Below are 22,858 nucleotides of genomic sequence, written 5' to 3' on the forward strand. Positions count from 1 at the left end.
AAAATAGGTAGAACTATCTACAATTTTGAGTAATTTTGAACGTTATTTTAATAATGTAACTTCACTTTTTGGCAAACTATGTGATGTTACCAAGTATACTAAGGAAATCAAAGAAAAGTTGAATAAAATTGATGATGATATGAAGGTCAGTGCACAAATGTTGTAGCTTGACCACAGTTCAAGTTCATCCCATCATCTCAGAATAAGATTTTTGTCAGAGAAACAGGCAGAATTGTTAAGAGAGGAAGCAAGGATCAAGTGTACTCTGATTGACATCCAAAATATGATCCTTCCTATCATGGACACAATGCAGAAGCATATTGCCCATTCCAAAACATTGATTCATGACAAAAACTTCTCAATTGCAGATCATATGATTAAACTCTCTGCAGAAGTTCAAATAGCACTCTCCACCAGCAAACTTTTGCAAGAAAATTGGGATAAGACATTGGCTCTTATTCTCAAGGTACATTTTGAGTTTATCTCTCATTTTGGACTCTCTGTGTAAATATATATTGTTTAATTTGGCATTATTGTCAAAAAGGGGTAGATAGCACACTCTAGGAGATAAAATTGTGAAAATATGTGTAATGACTTGTAAATACTATGCATATTGTATGGGGGAGATACATGTAAGGAAAATATGTGTAAATAAGACTTCCAAAGAGAAATTTTGAAAATTCAGAACTGTATGTCTATTTTTTTGCACATAAAATTTGAATCATAATTTTTTTTGTCACTAATGCCAAAGGGGGAGATTGTTGGCATAAAGTTATTTGCCATTAGTGACAACATTCATCTCACAGTTCACACCGCGTAATACAATTCACACCGAGTAATACAGTTCACACCGAGTAACATAGTTCAAACTGAGCACTGGAAACATAGTTCAAACCTAGCACTGGCAACACAATTCAAACCAAGCACTGGCAACACAGTTCAAACTAAGCACTGGAGACACAGTTCAAACCAAGCATCAAAGACACAGTGTCAACCGAGCAAAGTTTCACTTAGTGTCAACCAAGTAAAGTTGCACTTAGTGTCAACCGAGTAAAGTTGCACTTAGTATTAACCGAGTGAGGAAGCACTTAGTGATAACTAAGCTCAGGAGGTTATCAAAGAAGTTAGTTTCCATCAAGTGACACTATATCTACCGAGTCACCAATGGTTATCGAGTTTCAAGCAACATTGTATGACTAGTATGAACCGAGCCCCTACCTCTACCAAGTGCATGACGATGCCAAGTAACGTAGTGGATGCCGCATATCAGAAGGTCACCAATTCTGTCTGAAGAACTCGAGTTTATTCTACCATTTGGCTGACTCAGTTATATTTTGTTCACTTGTGTTTGGCTGACCTTGCATGAATAATTATTGGAATGGTATATCTATACAATTGACACATTCAAAAAAAGATATAGAATATTGCAAAAAGGAGGGACATAAGATATGATATGCGAATTCATCAGCAAAAAAGAATACTCAGCAAGGTCTACCAGGAGCGGAAATGATTTCATCAATCACAGAAGGTGATCTACAATAAAGAACTCAGTCAAATTGTAAGTTGATCTGTTGGTTCATCCTAATAGGTGAATCAATTTTTGCAAATACTTTAACAAGGTAGAATTAACTATCTTTATTCAAATCTCCTAATAGAGTGCATACTTATAAAGTATGTTTGTAAATCCTCTAACAAGGTGGATCTAGCAATCCTCTGTGCTCTTAACAGTGCAAATCACCAGAAGTGATCATTGTAAGCCTTAACCAGCCAACTTCATACTGCAGTAACGAAGCTTTGTGGGTATCATCCCCACCCCAGTTTTACTTTCTATTTTTGGAAGGTTTCTGGGTCACCAAATCTCTATGCATATATGGTTTAAATGTTTAATAGTTTTTTTTATGCAGCAGGATAGATGAGTAAATGTTGTGTATGGTTGACTTAAAAGTTTTATTGTTACTGATTCACCCCTCCCCTCTCAGTAACTTATAATATCTTGAATATTTCCAACAATTGTATACAGAAACATTGATATTATACACATTCGAATGGCATGATCAGCCACATTTTGTATATCAATTTATGTATTTTGATATATATTTGAGTACTTTGTCTATGGATACATGATCTTTGATATATATTTGTGTAAAATTTTGTCTATGGATACATGTATTTTGATATATTTTTTTTCATTTATGTGCACAATAATATACATATTAATTTAGTATCTAGTATTGTTTAATTTATCATGGATCATGTGTCATGCCCTAAATTTTACTAGTAAAAACACAAAAAAAAATTTATAGCTTATGAAGTCACATAAGAAATTACATATTGTAAAATAGGGTTATCATTGAATGGAGTTCAAGACTCATGTGGATAGTGTCATCCAATTGTAACATTTTAATCATAGGTTGTTTTCAAATATATTGGATGACAATCTAGTTCAAGTTAGCATCACAAGTCAAAAGAGCAAGTTCAAGATACAACACTCATAAATTAGTGAGGTAATTCATATCCTAACAAGCCTCTGATACTAATATTCTACTAGGGTCTGTTTGTTGTATCATATGGACTAGGTCATGATTCTAGCATGCAAGGGAAGGGGATCAACATTACTTATTATCCTCATTACCAATGTACACACATTCATTAATCATTACAATATATATTAATGTGACAATTACTATATGGTGTGGAAGTGTAGTATATCTTAATTGATTAAACACACGTATCTAGAGAATTTAGATTTAGTACTCATCACATGAGCACCCTTAGTCAACTAAGAAAATGTACACTTATCTACCACACTCTATCGGATCTAACCATTGGAAACTAGAAAAGATGTGCCCCAAAGGTAGCTTCAAAGTCTACATGATGGAGAAGGGGCCACTTTTATTGATAGTATCCATCATTCAACACATACTATACACAACTTATGGAATAAACAATTTGTTTTATGTGCCAAACATGTATCATGTGCTTGCATCCATATCTTACTAGTTATAGGTCCTCTCGAAGATTGGACCAATACTGAGTCATTTTCTTCCTCTTTACTCTATTTAGTCATCCTTATGCATTCTATCAACGTTGCTTCCTCATCAAACTAGCACTCACTATAGTTTCCTAAACACAAAAATTACTATTTCAATACATAAATTAAACTCACTCTAACAAAAGACAATTACTAACTATCTAGCTCATCAACTACTAACTAATCTAGCTACATTGCCATGCTTTTACATTTACTATTTTAATTACTATAATTACTATACTATTACATTTACTTTTTACATTATTACATCTAATTATTCACCATAAGCTTACTTTCTCACTATCAATATTATTATTATCAAAGCATGTTAAGATTCAAAGTAGTTTCATAGTACAAATTAGTAAGCACATAAAATGAGGAACTCTTAGTAAGTCTAAGGGCCAATTCAAAGTACTTAACTCAATAATAATTCATGATCAGTATTTAAACACATCCTACTACATCATTGTATTGAGTGTATCAATTTAAATTTGTTAGATGAATTGTTTATGCAAGGATTAGGTGCAAGCGTATAAATAAGGTTTGTATATAGCATACCTTGTCATTCTGACATATATGTATTCATCATTTCATGCAACTAAAGTAGTAAAATGTGGTGTACATGAATCATATTATCATTAATTATACATAGGGTACATGAGCTGACAAGCTACCTCTAATGACATGCCTAATGACCCTTATTACATACTAGCTAACTAATGCTTTATTCCTACACTAAATTTTCAAATTGGTATATATATTCTATCGACTTTGATATTCTACTAATATCTTTAATCAAATCCACAAAATTCATTATCTAACTAACAATCCCTCAAGCCAAATATAAAATTCACTTAACATTAAATCCAACATCTACACAGGTTTTTCATGCATTCAATTCTATCTAGTAACTCTTATCTATCAATGTGCTTTATTGACTAGATAAAACTAGATTTGAGTTATTATTTTAATCCACCATCCATCCTTATCCTTGATTCTCCAATCCCATCATCCTGACAACTTACTTCATATTAACCCTATTATATCTACATCAAACTATCCTAATTTATAGTCTTAACACTAATTTAATTAAACCCTCTGTGCTTAACATCGTGTTCAATTATATATGCATTCTCGTAAACTTATTTATTCCATTTAATTTATTTTCCTATATTGAGCTTTTCCATTTCCATATGGTTTAATTGTTACATGTTTCTAAATGAGCCCCTTGATATAAACATTACCCTTTAACTAAGCTCAAATACACTAAGTGTCACTATCCTCTACTCAAGACTTGAAATGATTAAATAATTATCTAATAAAAATAAAAATAAATCTAAAGGGTGAATCTCCTATCTATCTTAAATCCTCATCATTCCCTAACTCTTACCAAGGCCACATTTCTTCCTACACCTGGTCCCCACAAGGTCCCATGTGGGTCATGTGTAGAATTTTGACTAATCCAGGCCTTAGGACATCTTTTTCCCATCCCTCCAATCAGCAATCCTAATGCGAACAAGTCATATTAAATGTCAACTTGACATTCTCCTAATTACAAATCCCTTGGGATTGCTATCCCACTCCCCCTTAATTTCAAGTTGACTACCTATGCTTGGGAACATGTGACCACTACTACAAGAAATTTCAAGTTGACTACCTATGCTTGGAAACACGTGACCACTACTACAAGGAGGGGATGACTAGTGCATAAGACAAGGATGTGACATAAACCCTTTCTCCTATGCTTAGAATTGCATTAAGCTTGGTAATTAAAATCAATGTTATCCATGCATGTGATATGAACATAAAATTTTCCTTCCAAATTATTGAGTGCACAACAAGATTGTAGGCAATCTACTAAGTTTTAAATTTATACAATCAATGGTATCACATAACATCTATGGATTGTTATTATCAACTAGTCATTTACAATACCACAAAGAGAAAACTTTTTTTCACATTTTCAAATGATAACAATGATTTCAAAGTAAATATGTGACTCATACCAATGCTTTCATAACAATATAAACTCCAAATGAAACATGCATATACAACCTTATCAATTATTTCCTCTACACGTACATTAGGTAACAATGATACAATCTGCTTCCATCACAATGGGGCAACATAAGGGACTTTTCAAAATCATAAGGAACATGAACATTGAAAGATATGGACAATGAGTAGCATGAACATTGTCCAACATGATCATTGAGAACATGAACAAGCTGGTGAATCCTCCTTAACAAATGATGCCACAATGTCAAGTTTTCTCATCCAACATCAATCTACAAGATGATCATTCCAAGCCATTTCCATTGCTCCCTTGGACACAAATCTGCATATGCAACACAACAAAATAACAAGGACCATGGGTGCTTTCCACCCAACCATAGGCCTCAAAGAGACCACCCTCATGCTAGCGAACAAGGCTCAAACTAGGATACGCATACAATCTTTCAATGCATAAAAATTACATTTCAAACTTGAACAATTTCCACCCAAGGCTATTTCATAGTGGCTTCACAGATGGAACCATAAACATAGGTTGAAGGTGTGTTCTAAAATAGAGACTTTCCATACCAAACCATATCTGCAATAAACAATTTTCATGCTCTCTCAGGGCTATCGTAATTCAGAAAATTTAATTCCCTCTCGGGGCTGTCATAAATTAACAATTTAATGCCCTCTCAGGGCCTCCACATTTCCTCCTCCAAACCCACTACCATTAGCTCTAACTCCTCAAACTTCCTTTCTACACCATACTTTCCTTATCACCCCCAACAAGATATGAATGTTTATGGCATACAATGGAGCCCATACTCCAAGGTTCTCAATACATTTTTTGAACCCAATTTAAGCCCTTCACCCTAGAATTCTCTTCCCTTCCCACAAGGGTGAGCGTAAGTCTCACGCCCATAACAACACTCAAGCAAAAAACAAGAAAACAAAACCAAGTAGAAATAAAACAAGAAATTTTCAAGAGCACATTATATTTTCACAACACAATATCAACACCCATAATACAACAAGGAAATAGAGGAAATTCAAACGTCATACTCACAATACTCCACACAATACAACAAGATGCACAATGGTGTCACACTAATCTACATGGAATGAACACCATTCAAGCACTCACATGAATGCTACTCCATAATGCAATGCAATGCATACTCCATTGATAAACTCCACACTTGTATATTTGCTTAACCATGCTCAAAGAAAGAAATGGAAAAGAATCAAGTTTGAGATACCAACCTTGGTCCAAGCTAGGGTAAGGATAGTTGTAGTAGAGCTCCCCTAATCTCCCTCCAAAACCTAACTATTTCTAAAATTAGAGAGTGGGTAGACACTGACTAGTTTGGCCAAGACCCTCTAATAAAGCCTTCCCACTAACTTATTTTAGCAAAAACACTAAGCCACTATTTCTTACAAACTTGTCTCCTCTAACGGTTCATTGATAGCCCTCATGAGCTCTGAGTTATGACCCTCAAAATATCAACCTCAAAATGCACTTAGAGCACCTTGGAGACTCCTCGGTATGGGGTGGCTGTGGATGATGGATGGTCTCCATGGCCAAAACAAGGGTGTCACTAAGGTTCACCCACCCACCCAAAGCTAATGGCACTGACAATTCGATGCCAAGATCAGTGGTTTTAAAGTTACACTATGGTGCACCTATGAACTAAGGCACACTATGATTTTTGGCATCAAGCAAGATCGCTGTACTGATCCAAATGGAATGTGATCTCTCAAAAATGAGATAGGTTATTTTAGGCCTCGGTATCACTGTCCTATAGCATTTGATAGTTCATCGATAGCCCTTACGAGCTATGAGTTATGACCCTGAAAAGGTCGACCTCAAAATGCACTTAGAGCACCTTGGAGACTCCTTGGTATGAGGTGGCCGCAAATGATGGATGGTCTCTGTGGCAAAAACAAGAGTGTGGCTAGGGTTCACTTGCCCATTCAGAGCTAATGGCACTGACAATTCAATGCCAAGATCAACAGTTTGAAAGTTACATTGTGGTGCACCTATGAACTGAGGCACACTACGAGTTTTCACATTGAGTGAGATCATTGTGCCAAATCCAAATGGAATGTGATCTCTCTAAAGTGAGATAGGTTATTTTAGGCCTCAATATCACTATCCTATTGCATTTGATATTTCATCAATAGCCCTCACGAGCTTCAAGTTATGACCCTCAAAAGATCGACCTCAAAATGCACTTAGAGCACCTTGGAGACTCCTCAGTATGGGATGGCCACAAATGATGCATGGTCTCTATGGCTAGAAAAAGGTTGTGACTAGGGTTCACCTACCCATCTAGAGCTAATGGCACTGATGATTCAATGCCATGATTAGTGCTTTCAATGTTACGTTGTGGTGCACCTATGAATTGAGGCACACTGTGAGTTTTGGCAACGAGCGAGATCGCTATGCCAAATCCAAATGAAATGTGATCTCTCAAAAATGAGATAAGTTATTTTAGGCATCAGTATCACTTTCCTATAGCATGACATTTCATCGATAGCCCTCAGGAGCTTCAAGTTATGACCCTCAAAAGATCGTCCTCGAAATGCACTTAGAGCACCTTGGAGACTCCTTGGTATGGGATGGTTGCAAATGATGGATGGTCTCTGTGGCTAGAACAAGGGTGTGACTAGGTTTCACCCACCCATCCAAAGCTAATGGAGCTTACAATTTGATGCCATGATCAATGCTTTCAAAGTTACACTATGGTGCACCTATGAATTGAGGCACACTACGAGTTTTGGCATTGAGTGAGATCGCTATGCTGAATCCAAATGAAATGTGATCTCTCTAAAGAGAGATAGGTTATTTTAGGCCTCAATATCACTATTTTGTAGCATTTGATATTTCATCAATAGACCTCACAAGCTTCAAGTTATGACCATCAAAAGATCGACCTTGAAATGCACTTAGAGCACCTTAGAGACTCCTCAGTATGGGATGGCCACAAATGATGGATGGTCTCCATGGCCAGAAAAAGGGTGTGACTAGGGTTCACCCACCCATCCAGAGCTAATGGCAGTGATGATTCAATGCCACAATCAACACTTTTAAAGTTACACTGTGGTGCACCTATGAACTAAGGCACGCTGCAAGTTTTGGCATCGATCGAGATCACTATGCCAAATCCAAATGGAATGCGATCTCTCAAAAATGAGATAAGTTATTTTAGGCATCAATATCACCATCTTGTAGCATGACAGTTCATCAATAGCCCTCATGAGCTTCGAGTTATGACCCTCAAAAGATCAACCTCGAAATGCACTTAGAGCACCTTGGAGACTCCTCGGTATGGGATGGCTGCAAATGATGGATGGTCTTCATGACTAGAACAAGGGTGTGACTAGGGTTCACCCACTGATCTAGAGCTAATGGAATTGATGATTCAATGCAACGATCAATGCTTTCAAAGTTACGCTATGGTGCACTTATGAATTGAGGCACATTGTGAGTTTTGGCATCGAGTGAGATCGCTATGCTGAATCCAAATGGAATGTGATCTCTTGAAAGTGAGATAGGTTATTTTAGGCCTCAGTATCACTATCCTATAGCATTTGATAATTCATCGATAGCCCTCATGAGCTTCAAGTTATGACCCTCGAAAGATCAACCTCAAAATGCACTTAGAGCACCTTGGAGACTCCTCGGTACGGTATGGCCGCAAATGATGGATGGTCTTTGTGGCTAGAACAAGGGTGTGAATAGGGTTTACCCACCCATATAGAGCTAATGGAACTGAAGATTCGATTCCACGATTAGTGGTTTCAAAGTTATGTTGTGGTGCACCTATGAATTGAGGCACACTGCGAGTTTTGGCATCAAGTGAGATCGCTATGCCAAATCCAAATGGAATGTGATCTCTTGAAAATGAGATAGGTTACTTTAGGTCTCAACATCACTGTCCTATAGAATTTGATAGTTTATCGATAGCCCTCACGAGCTTTGAGTTATGACCCTTAGAAGATTGACCTCAAAATGCACTTAGAGAACCTTGGGGACTTCTCGGTACGGGGTGGCCACGGACAGTAAAGGGTCTCCATTTTTGGAACAAGGGTGTCACTAGGGTTCACCCACCCACTCAAAGCTAACGGAACTGATGATTCAAATAGTTATAGCTGTTAAGCGTTAGATTTGGAAAAGTTGTCAAAAAAATTGCAAAAGTTGCTAAGCAACTTTTTGCAATTTTTGCGCTAAGACAAGTTTTATTGCAAATTTGATTGCAAATAGACTCTACAAACTCCTAGGGACCCTAATAATGTTCTAAACATCTAGAATTACCTAAAAAATATTGAATTTACCAAAAATCCACTTTATTGGGCCAATTGATGGCCAAGGCTTATAGTTGCACCATGGGGTCTTGTGTTTATTACAAATGTGGATGGTCATAGGGAGATCATTAGATCTATCCCTAGACCTTATTACATCAAGAAAAAAAAAATGATTAGGTGCTTTGTAGTAGTGTTCCCTATATTTCATAAAATTTAAACTATAGAGTTTCCTTCCAAAATGCTCATGTAGCCATTACATTCAAGATTTGAATTTTCTAAAGCAATAAGCTAAATTTTAAGTGACTTATTGAATGTTTCAACCTATGAAATGACTTGAGATTATTATGAGACCTTATTAGGACCTATGTAATGACTCACTTACCCTATGCAAACCTAAACATTACTAAAGTTCAAATCTCATGGTCCTTTACAACTTTTCAATATGAAAGTCTTTCAAAACATTATACAATATTATGACTCTTTATGCTTTCAAATGCCATGATTGGTTGCAAAATTGAAGAAATCAAGTATTCTAATTGTTCATCCATACTTTTTAAATTTTTCTTATTTGATTAGTTTGATAAAAATAGTTTTAATAATCATAATGTCAGCTTTATGTCAAATAAGGGAAAAACCAAATTTGTAATAAGATATCCGCAAGAAATTATCTTTCATATAGTTATAAATGCTCTTAAAATTGTCTTTATAGCCTTGTATCACATGCAAATATGATTTGAAAGAACTTGTTCAATATCTTCCTCTTATAATTCCTTACAAAGAACCCACCAAAATACAAATTAGAATGTGTGACTTATTTAACCTGTCTTTTTCATTATTACAAAAACCATATACAAAAAAAAGTTCACATTTTACATCATAATACATCATAAATCTTAAGAATTCTCTCCAATTACCCCCCCCCCCCCCCCCCCCCCCCCCCTCAACTCTTCATGATGTACCTACATTCCAATATCATTAAAAAGCTAGTAACTTATTGTATTAAACAAGATAATCATTAGTTCATTGAATCATTATGAAGAAAATAACATAAGAAGTAAATATACCTAGTCGAGTGTTCCAATAGGGTCCCAATAGGGTCCTCTCTTTATTTTAGGGTCTCCAATAGGGCTTCATGATCAACATTAGCAATAGTAAAACTTTCTTTTACTTTTAGTCTTCCTTGATGCTTCAACAACTTTACATTTGTTGCTATAATAAGAAGCGAATATATGAGAATTATTTTGTGCTTCTAATAGTCTTCGAATGCAAGAATTCCATTTCTTCTAAGCATGTATGTTTGCAGCCATGTTCCAGTGACAACCACTGAACTAGTAGGATATGTGAATCCATCATCATCTTTGATTGGTTGTGCAAGTTTTTGTTTACCTCTTACAAAATGTGCTAACCAATAATCAGATTTCTCATCATTCCCGTGTGGTGCAACCAATGTAAAGACATGTCCTGGCTGAAGTAGATCTGATAAATGGTTATGCTCAAGTGAACTTTTCATGTCATCATTTTAGATAGAGGATATGATAGAAAATGGAGTAAGATAATGTGGAACCCATGTTTCTACCCACTCACTTGACTCACAGTGATCCCAACCACACTGAAAATAACTAGGACAAAAGCAAGGTAGTTGTTGTGTCCAAATGGTCCATGTACTAGAATCGGAGCTCTGAAATGAATGCATTTTTGATGAGTCTCTCACTATAGCACAATCTAATCTATCAACTACAGACCCTTCCTCAACCAACCAAAAGAACCTGTGTACCACTGAATCAAGAGTCCCCCCCTGCAATAATGCTAAACTACACCAATCAACAATGCTACGAGCATCAAGAAGCTCTGTTGCTGAAATCTTCAGTTGCTCCTTGACTAAAGCTCTCTTCACACATGCCCCCACTCCATCATGTTCCCCTTTTCCATGGCCAGACTCAAGAGAACTCCAAATATGAGGCACCTCTCTCTCTACATGCATCCTACACAACCAATAAAACATGCGAGCATTCTTGAATTGACCTGTACAATTATCTAACCAAATGATATGTCTATCCATAGCAATTGCATGCTCATGTAAGAAATCAAAATAATTCTTGAAACAATGTTGCACAAACTCGTGAGAGTGAGATCTATTATCACTCATATAAAAATGATACTCTCTAATAATCTTTTGATTATGTTTCGCACTATCAGGGGCATGTCTATATGTTATGTGAACAAAAATAACAATCTAAATAGAGTTGTAATACTAAGATTGTGTCTCATTTTGAGGTTGCAATGTGCAGTTCTCAGCAAAATCAACAACTGATATAATAGTGCCAATGGGAAAAGTCTCCTTGCACATTCTAAATTGTTCATCCAACCACTGAGACCTGTGACTATGTCTTGCATACTTGTAAAAAATATTTGCCTTGAAATTTAAAATAAAACTAGCCACACTGATATCTTTTCCAAACAATTCACATCTAGAGCTCTCACCTCCACTCTTCAATGTGTATTTCACTGTTTCATATACTTTTTTTTTCACTACTGTCTTTCCAAGATCTTGTTTGCACCCCTCATGGAAACATGTGTCAAACTTGGATAAGCCACCACATTCTGAACACTTCTTATTTAAGAAAACATTTCTATAAAAGAAACAACCATCAACTCTACAGCATAAAAGTTGATCTAGCAAGTCTCTTGATGATTTTGGAAGCTCACTGGCACCACAATCCTCCAACATTTCTTTACTATGCAAAGTAGAACGGATGGAGCGTAATAGTTCATAGTGCATTGAAAACTCAAGATGATATTTGCAACAACATGTATTTCAAATTTTGAGTGGCATACAATAAAATGGCTTCAAAAATTCAAAAGCCCTTTGTGATATATGAAGACTTCGATGACTCTCTCTAAATTGTTTGAACAACATAGTTTCACTTACCTCCAAACAATCTTTAGGATGTGGCATGTGGTCTCTAACGCCAATTCTCAACTTTAACACATCTTTAGCATTGAGTGATACTCATGAGTTAGAGTGCCTAAATTGTGTAATTTATTCCTTCACATCATTAGATAGCTTCTTATCAAAATGTGGTAAGTCTCCCATCAAATGCCTATGTTTCATTTTGAAGAGGATCATCAATTTTCTCTCGTCGACTAAGTGCTCTTCTCAAAATAGTATGATTTAGATTTGAATCAATACAAGTTTGTCTCATATATCTACCCTTTGTCAAATGACAACTTACCAAATAGGTTGTAATGACCCTTCAAGTAGCTCTGTTATCCTTCTCCCTATTATTTTTCCCAATGCTATTGAGAGCACTGAAAAGATTCTTCACAATAATGGCATTTCTTTCCAACTTTTTATTGACATGAATCTTCAATTTGGAAAGCATAGGTCTCATCTTTTGCATTTTTAATAAGTGTATGAAAAGCTGACATTGCTCTACCACTGTCTTGTTATCGAAAAACATCCAATATAGTATTGAAGCCCATAATCAAATGGTTCTTTCTGATTTTTTTCTTTCCAAACTAGTAATAATCATTTCATCAATTTTAATTATCCATTTTGGTGTTTCAAAACCTTCATGTTGATTATAATTAGGAGATATGTAATGTTCTTATGCATTAGGTTCCTGTGCATTGTCATGTTCGACATGGTCAATTATGCAATTTGGATTATGACTTGGTAGCATTTCATCTTCAAAATTTTCATTCTCTAAATTTTCAATTTTGGCATTATCATTTTCAATAGGTACATTTTCATTACCCAACTATACATATTCATTATCTGACTCTATGATTTCACCTTCGACTAATTCATCGTCAACTTGACTAATATTTAGCATACCTTGTTGTTTTCTTCGATGTTCCATTTTCTCTCTTTCCCTATATGTTGCAATGTCTTAATTGGATATCGTACTTTTGCATTTATCCTTTCGACTACTACTAGTCCCCATTGAGATGACAAATTCGAACACCTAAGGTTATATTTTTGAATTTTTTTCGATTGGTTAGGCCCCAAAACACACCTTTTTGCAAAATTCATGAAAAAAGAACTGAAAAAGTGATGTTGTTAGGTCTACAGGGATAGGTATATGTTGGAAACTGGTGCTAGGACAAATCGAATATTTGATTTTCTCCAATCACATTTGGAGGGAAACTGACTTTGGTTTATTAGTATTAATATATAATATCAATATTATTATTATACCTATAATAGTATTATTATTATTACTATAGATATAATAGTATTAATATTTAGTGTTTATTTATATTATTATTATTATGCTACAATAGTATTAATATATATATATTAATACTATGCCATAATAATATTAATATATATATATATATATATTATTATAGCTATAATAGTATTATTATTAATACTATAGATATTATAGTATTAAAATTTAGTGTTTATTTATATTATTATTATTATTATGTTACAATAGTATTAATATATATATTAATACTATGCCATAATAGTATTATTATTATTACTATAGATATAAGAGTATTAATATTTAGTGTTTATTTACATTACTATTATTATTATTATTATTATGTTACAATAGTATTAATATATATATTATTATTATAGCTATAATAGTATTATTATTATTACTATAGATATAATAGTATTAATATTTAGTGTTTATTTATATTATTATTATTATTATTATGCTACAATAGTAATAATAGTATATAAATATGTCACCATTTAATGGGTCAAAGGGGGTCATAGGTCACCTTATAACCCCTTTTGACAATTATTAACCATTGCCATATGTCGCTAGGGGTCCTAGGACCCCTAGGGACATATGTCATCATTTAATGGGTCCTGGGGGGTAATAGTTCAACCTATGACCCCCTTTGACCCATATGAATGATTCTAATATGTCTCTAGGGGTCTTAAGACTCCTAGGGAGATATGTCATCCTTTCATGGGTCCCCTTTGACCCATATGAACGATTCTAATATGTCCCTAGGTGTCCTAGGACCCCTAGGGACATATGTCATCATCTAATTGGTCAAAGGGTGACCTATGACCCCCCTTTGACCCATATAAACCATTCTAATATGTCCCTAAGGGTCTTAGGAGCCCTAGGGACATATCTCATCATTTAATGGGTCGTAGAGGGTCATAGGTCAACCTACGACTCTATATCACACATATTAACTATTCTAATATGTTATTAGGCATCGTAAGAACCCTAGGGACATATGTCATCATTTAATAGGTCAAAGGGGGTCATAGGTCACCCTATGACCCCCCTGACCCATGTATATGATTCTCATATGTCCCTAGGGGTCCTAGGACCCCTAGGGACATATCTCATCATTTAATGAGTCGTGGGGGGTCATAGGTCAACCTATGACCCCCTTTCACACATACTAATGATTCTAATATGTCCCTAAGGGTCCTAAGACCCCTAGGGACATATGTCATCATTTAATGGGTCAAAAGGAGTTATAGGTCATCCTATGACCCCCTTTGACCCATATTAACCATTATAATATGTCCCTAGGACCATGGGTCAAAATGGGTCATAGGTCACCTTATGACCCCTTTGACCAGTATTAACCATTCTAATATGTCTCTGGGGGTCCTAGGACCCCAAGGGACATATATCATCATTTAATGGGTCATGGGAGGTCAAAGGTCAACCTAAAACCCCGTTTCACACATATTAACAATTCTAATAATCATCATTTAATGGTTAAAAAGGGGTCATAAGTCAACCTATGACCCCCATTGACCCATATTAATCATTGTAATATGTCACTAGGGGTCCTAGGACCCGTAGGCACATATGTCATCATTTAATGGGTCTTGGGGGGTCATAGGTCAACTTATGACCCCCTTTGACCCATATTAACCATTCTAATATGTCCCTAGGGGTCATAGAACCCATAAGAACATATGTCATCATTCAATGGGTCAAAGTGGGTCATAGGTAAACCTATGAGCCCTTTTGACACATATTAACCATTCTAATATGTCCCTAAGGGTCCTAGGACCCCTAGGGACATATGTTGTCATTTAATAGTTCAAAAGGGGTCATAGGTGACTCTATGACCCCCTTTGACCCACATTAACCATTGTAATATGTCGCTAGGGGTCCAAGGACCCCTAGGGATATATGTCATTAATTAATGGGTCGTGGGGGGTCATATGTCAACTTATGACTCCATTTGATCCATATTAGCTATTCTAATATGTCCCTAGGGGTCCTAGAACTCTTATGGACATATGTCATCATTTAATAGGTCAAAGGGGGTCATAGGTCAACCTATGACCCCCTCTAAGCCATATTAACTATTGTAATATGTCACTAGTCATCATAGGACCTCTAGGGACATATGTCATCATTTAATGAGTCGTAGAGGGTCATAGGTTAACCTATGACCGCCATTGACCCATATTAACCATTGTGGTATGTTGCTATGGGTCCTAGGATCCTTAGGGACATATGTTATCATTTAATGTGTCGTGGAGGGTAATAGGTCAACTTATGACCTCTTTTGACCCATATTAACTATTCTAATATGTCTCTAGGGGTCCTAAAACTCCTACATACATATGTTATCATTTAATAGGTCAAAGGCAATCATAGGTCAACCTATGACCCCCTTTGACCCATATTAACTATTCTAATATGTCTCTACGAGTCCCAGGACCCCTAGGGACATATGTCATCATTTAATGGGTCAAAGCAGATCATAAGTCACTCTATGACCCCCTTTGACCCATATGAATGATTATAATATGTCCCTAAGAGTCCTAGGACTACTAGGGACATATGTTATCATTTAATAGGTCAAAAGGACCTATCACCCACTTTGACCCATATTAACCATTGTAATATGTCAGTAGTGGCCCTAGGACCCCTAGGGACATATGTAGTCATTTAATGAGTCGTCGAGGGTCATAAGTCAACCTATGACCCTCTTTGATCCATATTAACCATTGTAATATGTCGCTAGGGGTCCTAGGACCCCTAGGGACATATGTCATCATTTAATGGGTTGTGGGGTGTAATAGGTCAACCTATGACCCCTTTTGACCTATATTAACTATTCCAATATGTCCCTAGGGGTCCTAGAACCCCTAGGGACATATGTTATCTTTTAATGGGTCAAAAGGGGTCATAGGTCAACCTATGACCCCGTTTGACCCATATTAACCATTCTAATATGTCCTTAGAGGTCCTAGGACCCCTAGGGACATATGTCATCATTTAATTGTTCAAAAGGGGTCATAGGTCACCCTATGACCCCCTTTGACCCATATTAAGCATTGTAATATGTCGCTAGGGGTCCCGAGACACCTAGGGACATATGTCATCATTTAATAGGCCATGGAAGATCATAGGTCAACCTATGAACCCATTTGACTAATATTAACCATTCTAATATGTCCTTAGGGGTCGTTGGAGACCCAGGGACATATGTCATCATTTAACGGGTCAAAGTGGGTCATAGGTCACCCTGTGACCCCCTTTGACCCATATTAACCATTCTAGTGTGTCCCTAGCGGTCATAGAACCCTTAGGGACATAAGTCGTTATTTAATGGGTCAATAGGGGTCATAGGTCACACTATGACCCCTTTGATCCATATGAATGATTCTAATATTACCGTAGGGTTCCTAGGGCCTCTAGGGACATATGTCATCATTTAATGGGTCCTTTGATCCATATTAAACATTCTAATATATACCTAGGGACATATCTCGTCATTTAATGGGTCATGGGGGGTCATAGGTCAAGCTATGATCCCTTTCACACATATTAATGATTCTAATATGTCCCTAGGGGTCCTAAGACCCCTAGGGACATATGTTATCATTTATTGGGTCAAAAAGGGTTGTAGGTCATCCTATGACCCCCTTTGACCCATATTAACCATTGTAATATGTCGCTAGTGATCCTAAGATCTTTAGGGACATATGTCATCATTTAATGAGTTGCGGGAGGTCATAGGTCAACCTATGACCCCCTTTGATTCATATTAACCATTCTAATATGTCCCTAAGGGTCCTAGAACCCCTAGAAACATATGTTTTAATTTAATGGGTCAAAGGGGATCATCAGTCAACTTATGGCCCCCTTTGACCCATATTAACCATTCTAATATGTCCCTAGGGGTCCTAGGACCCCTAGGGACATATGTCATAATTTAATGGTTCAAAAGGGGTCATAGGTTACCCTATGACCCCCTTTGATCCATATTAAACATTGTAATATGCCACTAGGGGTCCTAAGACCCCTAGGGACATATGCCATCATTTAATGGGTCGTGGAGGGTCATAGGTCAACTTATGACCTCCTTTGACCCATATTAATCATTCTTATGACCCCCTTTGACCCATATTAAACATTGTAATATGCCACTAGGGGTCCTAAGACCCCTAGGGATATATGCCATCATTTAATGGGTCGTGGAGGGTCATAGGTCAACTTATGACCTCCTTTGACCCATATTAATCATTCTAATATGTCACTAGGCTCCTAGGACCCCTAAGGACATATGTCATCATTTAATGGGTAAAAGGGGGTCATAGGTCACCCTATGACCCCTTTGAGCTATATGAATTATTCTAATATGTCCCTAAGGGTCCTAGGACTCCTACCGACATATGTCATCATTTAATGGGTCAAAGGGGGTCATAGGTCACCGTATGACCCCCTTTGACATATATTAACCATTCTAAAATATTCTTAGGGGTCCTAGGACCCCTAAGAAAACATGTCATCATTTAATGGGTGAAAGGGAGTCATAGGTAACCTTATGACCCCTTTTGACCCATATGACTGATTCTAATATGTCCTTACGGGTCTTAAGACCCCTAGGGACATATGTTAACATTTCGTCGGTCGAAAGGTGTGATAGGGCATCCTATGACCCCCTTTGACCCATAATAACCATTCTAATATGTCCTTAAGAGTCCTAGGACCCCTAGGGACATATCTCATCATTTAATGTGTCGTGGGCAGTCAAAGGTCAACCTATGACCCCCTTTCACACATATTAATGATTTTAATATGTCCCTAGGGTTCTTAACCCCCTAAGGACATATGTCATCATTTAATGGGTGACCTATGACCCCCTTTGACCAATATTAATCATTGCAATATGTCACGAGGTGTCCTAAGACCCCTTGGGACATATGTCATCATTTAATGGGTCGTAGGGGTCATAGGTCAACCTATGACCCCCTTTGACCCATATTAACCATTTTAATATGTTCTTAGGAGTCCTAAAACCCCTACGAACATATGTAATTATTTAATGGGTGAAAGGTGATCATAGGTCAACTTATAACCCCCTTTGACCCATATTAACCATTCTAATATGTCCCTAGGGGTCTTAAGACCCCTAGGGACATATCTCATCATTTATTGGGTCGAGGAGGATCATAAGTCAACCTATGACCCCTGTTCACACATATTAACAATTTTAATATGTCCCTAGGAGTCCTAGGACCCCTAGAGAAATATGTCATCATTTAATGGGTCAAAATGGGTCTTAGGTCACCGTATGACCCCTTTTGACCCATATTAACCATTGTAATATGTCGCTAAGGGTCTTAGCACCCCTAGAGACATCCATCATCATTTAATGCATCGTGTGGGGTCATAGGTCAACTTATGACCCCCTCTAACCCATATTAACCATTCTAATATGTCCCTAAGAGTCCTATGACCCCTATAGACATATGTCATCATTTACTAAGTCAAAGGGGGTCATATGTCAGCCTATAAACTCTTTTAACCCATATGAACAATTCTAATATGTCTTTAGGGGTCTTAGGACCCCTAAGGAGATATGTCCTCATTTCATGGGTCAAAGGGGGTCATAGGTCAATCTATGAGCTCGTTTGACCCATATGAACGATTCTAATATGTCCTCAGGGTTCCTAAGACCCCTAAAGACATATTTCATCATTTAATGGGTCGAAGGGGTCATAGGTAGTCATCTGACCCCCTTTGACCCATATATACTATTCTAATATGTCACTAAGGGTCCTAGGACTCCTAGGCACATGTTTCATCATGTAATGGATCGAAGGGGATCATCAGTCACCCCATGACCACCTTTGACACATATATACCATTCTAATGTGTCATTAGGAGTCCTAGGACCCCTGAGGACATATCTCATTATTTAATGGGTTGTGGGAGGTCATAGGTCAACCTATGAAACCCTTTCACATATTTTAACGATTCTAATATGTCCCTAGGGTCCTAGGATCCTTAGGGACATATGTCATCATTTAATGGGTCAAAGGGGGTCATAGGTCACCCTATGACCCCCTTGCACTCATATGAATGATTCTAATATGTCCTTAGGGGTCCTTATATGTTATCAATTAATGGGTTGAAGGGTGTCATAGGTCACCCTATGACCCCATTTGACTGATATTAACCATTCTAATATGTCCCTAGGGGTCATAGGGACAAATCTCATCATTTAATAGATTGTGGGGGGTCATAGGTTAACCTATGACCTCATTCTATATATATTAATGATGCTAATATGTCCCTAGGGGTCCTAGGGACAAATCTCGTCATTTAATAAGTTGTGGGGGGTCATAGCTCAACCTATGACCCCATTCTACATATACTAATGATGCTAATATGTCCCTAAGGGTCCTAGGACCCCTAGGGACATATGTCATCATTTAATGCGTCAAAAGGGGTCATAGGTCACCCTATGACTCCCTTTGACCCATATTAATCATTGTAATATGTTGCTAGGGGTCTTAGGACTCTTAAGTACATATGTCATCATTTAATGGGTTGTGGGGGGTCATAGGTCACCTTATGATCCCCATTGACCCATATGAATAATACTAATATATCCCTAGGGGTCCTAGAACCCGTAGGGACATATGTCATCATTTAATAAGTGAAAGGGGGTCATAAGTCACCCTATGACCCCCTTTGATCCATATTAACCATTTTAATATGTCCTTAAAGGTCTTAAGACCCTTAAGAACATATGTCATCATTTAATGAATAAAAGGGGGTTATAGGTCACACTATGACGCCCTTTGAGCCATATTAACCATTCTAATATGTCCCTAAGTTTCATAGGACCTCTAGAGACATATGTCATCATTTAATTGGCCAAAAGGGGTCATAGGGTGACCCATATTAACCATTCTAATATGTCACTAGGGGTCCTAGGACCCTTAGGGACATATCTTATAATTTAATTTGTCGTGGGAGGTCATAGGTCAACTTATGAACCCCTTTCATACATATTAACGATTCTAATATGTCCTTAGGATTTCTAAGACTCCTAGGGACATATGTCATCATTTAATGGGTCAAAAGGGGGTAATAAGTCACACTATGACTCACTTTGACCCTTATTAACCATTGTAATATGTCGCTAGGGGTCCTAGGACCTATTGGGACATATGTTGCCATTTAATGGGTCGTGGGGGGTCATAGGTCAACCTATGACCCCGTTTTACCCATATTAACCATTCTAATATGTGCCTAGGGATCCTAAATCCCCTAAGGACATATGTCATCATTTAATAGGTCAAATGAGGTCATAGGTCAAACTATGAGCCCCTTTGACCCATATTAACCATTCTAATATGTCCCTAGGGGTCCTAGGACCCATAGGAACATATCTCATCATTTAATGGGTTGTGGGGTGTCATAGGTCAACCTATGACCCCCTTTCACACATATTAAGGATTCTAATATGTCCCTAGGAAAATATGTCATCATTTAATGGGTTAAAAGGGGTCATAAGGTGCCCCCTTTGACCCATATTAGCTATTGTAATATGTGGCTAGGGGTCCTAGGCTTCTTATGAACATACATCATCATTTAATGGGTTGTGGGGGGTCATAGGTCAATGTATGATCACATAAGACACATAGTAACTATTCTAATATCCCTAGGGGTCCTATGACCCCTACGAACATATGTCATCATTTAATGGATCGAAGAGTGTCATATATCACCTTATGAACCCCTTTGACCCATATGAATAATTCTAATATTTTCTTAGGGGTCCTAGGACTCCTAGGGACATATGTCATCATTTCATGGGTCAAAGGGGGTCACAGTCACCCTATGACCCCCTTTGACCCATGTGAATGATTCTGATATGTTCCTAGGGGTCCTAAGATTCGTAGGAACAAATGTCATCATTTAATGGGTCGAACGGGGTCATAGGTCACCCTATAACCCTCTTTGACCCATATATACCATTCTAATATGTCCCTAGGTGTCGTAGGACCCCTAGGGACATATGTCATCATTTAATGGGTCGGAAAGGGTCATAGGTCACCCTATGACCAACTTTGACCCATATATACCATTATAATATGTCCTTAGGAGTCGTAGGACCTCTAGGGACATATCTCATTATTTAATGGGTCGTGGGGGCTCATAGGTAAACCTATGACCCCCTTTCACACATATTAACGAATCTAATATGTCCCTAGGGGTCCTAGGACCTCTAAAAACATATGTCATCATTTAATGGGTCAAAGGGGGTCATAGGTGACCCTATGACCCACTTTGACCCATAATAACCATTCTAATATGTCCTCGTCATTTAACTGGTCAAAGGACCCTATAACCCCCTTTGAGCTATATGAATGATTCTAATATGTCCTTAAGGGTCCTAGGATCCGTAAGGAGATATGTCATAATTTAATGGTTAAAAGGTGGTCATAGGTCACCCTATGACCCCTTTTGACCCATATGAACGATTCTAATATATCCCTAGAGGTCTTGGGATCCCTAAGGACATATCTTGTTATTTAATGAGTCAAAGGGGGTCATAGGTCAACCTATGACCCCTTTTGATAATATTAACCATTCTAATATGTCCTTAGGGACATATCTCATCATTTAATAGGTCACGGGGTGTCATAGGTCAACCTATGACCCTCTTTCACACATATTAATAATTCTAATGTGTCCCTAGCATCTTAGGATGCGTAGGAACATATGTCATCATTCAATGTGTCAAAGGGGGTCATAGGTCACCTTATGACCCCCTTTGAACCATATTAACGATTCTAATATGTCCATGGGTAACCTATGACCCCCTTTGACTCATATGAATGATTCTAATATGTCCTTAGGGGTCTTAGGACAATTAGGGACATATGTTTTAAGGGATTGAAGGGGGTCATAGGTCACCCTATGACTCCCTTTGACCGATACTAATCATTCTAATATGTCTCTAGGGGTCCTAGGGACAAATCTCGTCATTTAATAGGTCGTGGGGGGTCATAGGTCAACTTATGACCCCATTTCACATATATTAATGATTCTAATATGATTCTAATATACCCCTTTTGACCCATATTAAATATTGTAATATGTCGCTAGGGGTCCTTGGACCCCTAAGCACATATGTCATCATTTAATGGGTCGTGGTGGGTTATAAGTCAACTTATGACCCACTTTGACCTATATTAACCATTCTAATATGTCTTTAGGGGCCCTAGAACCCCTAAGGACATATGTCATCATTTAATGG

Source organism: Cupressus sempervirens, chromosome 5 (genome assembly GCF_028749045.1).
Source record: "Cupressus sempervirens isolate cs-2001-9-10 chromosome 5, ASM2874904v1, whole genome shotgun sequence".
NCBI lineage: Eukaryota > Viridiplantae > Streptophyta > Pinopsida > Cupressales > Cupressaceae > Cupressus > Cupressus sempervirens.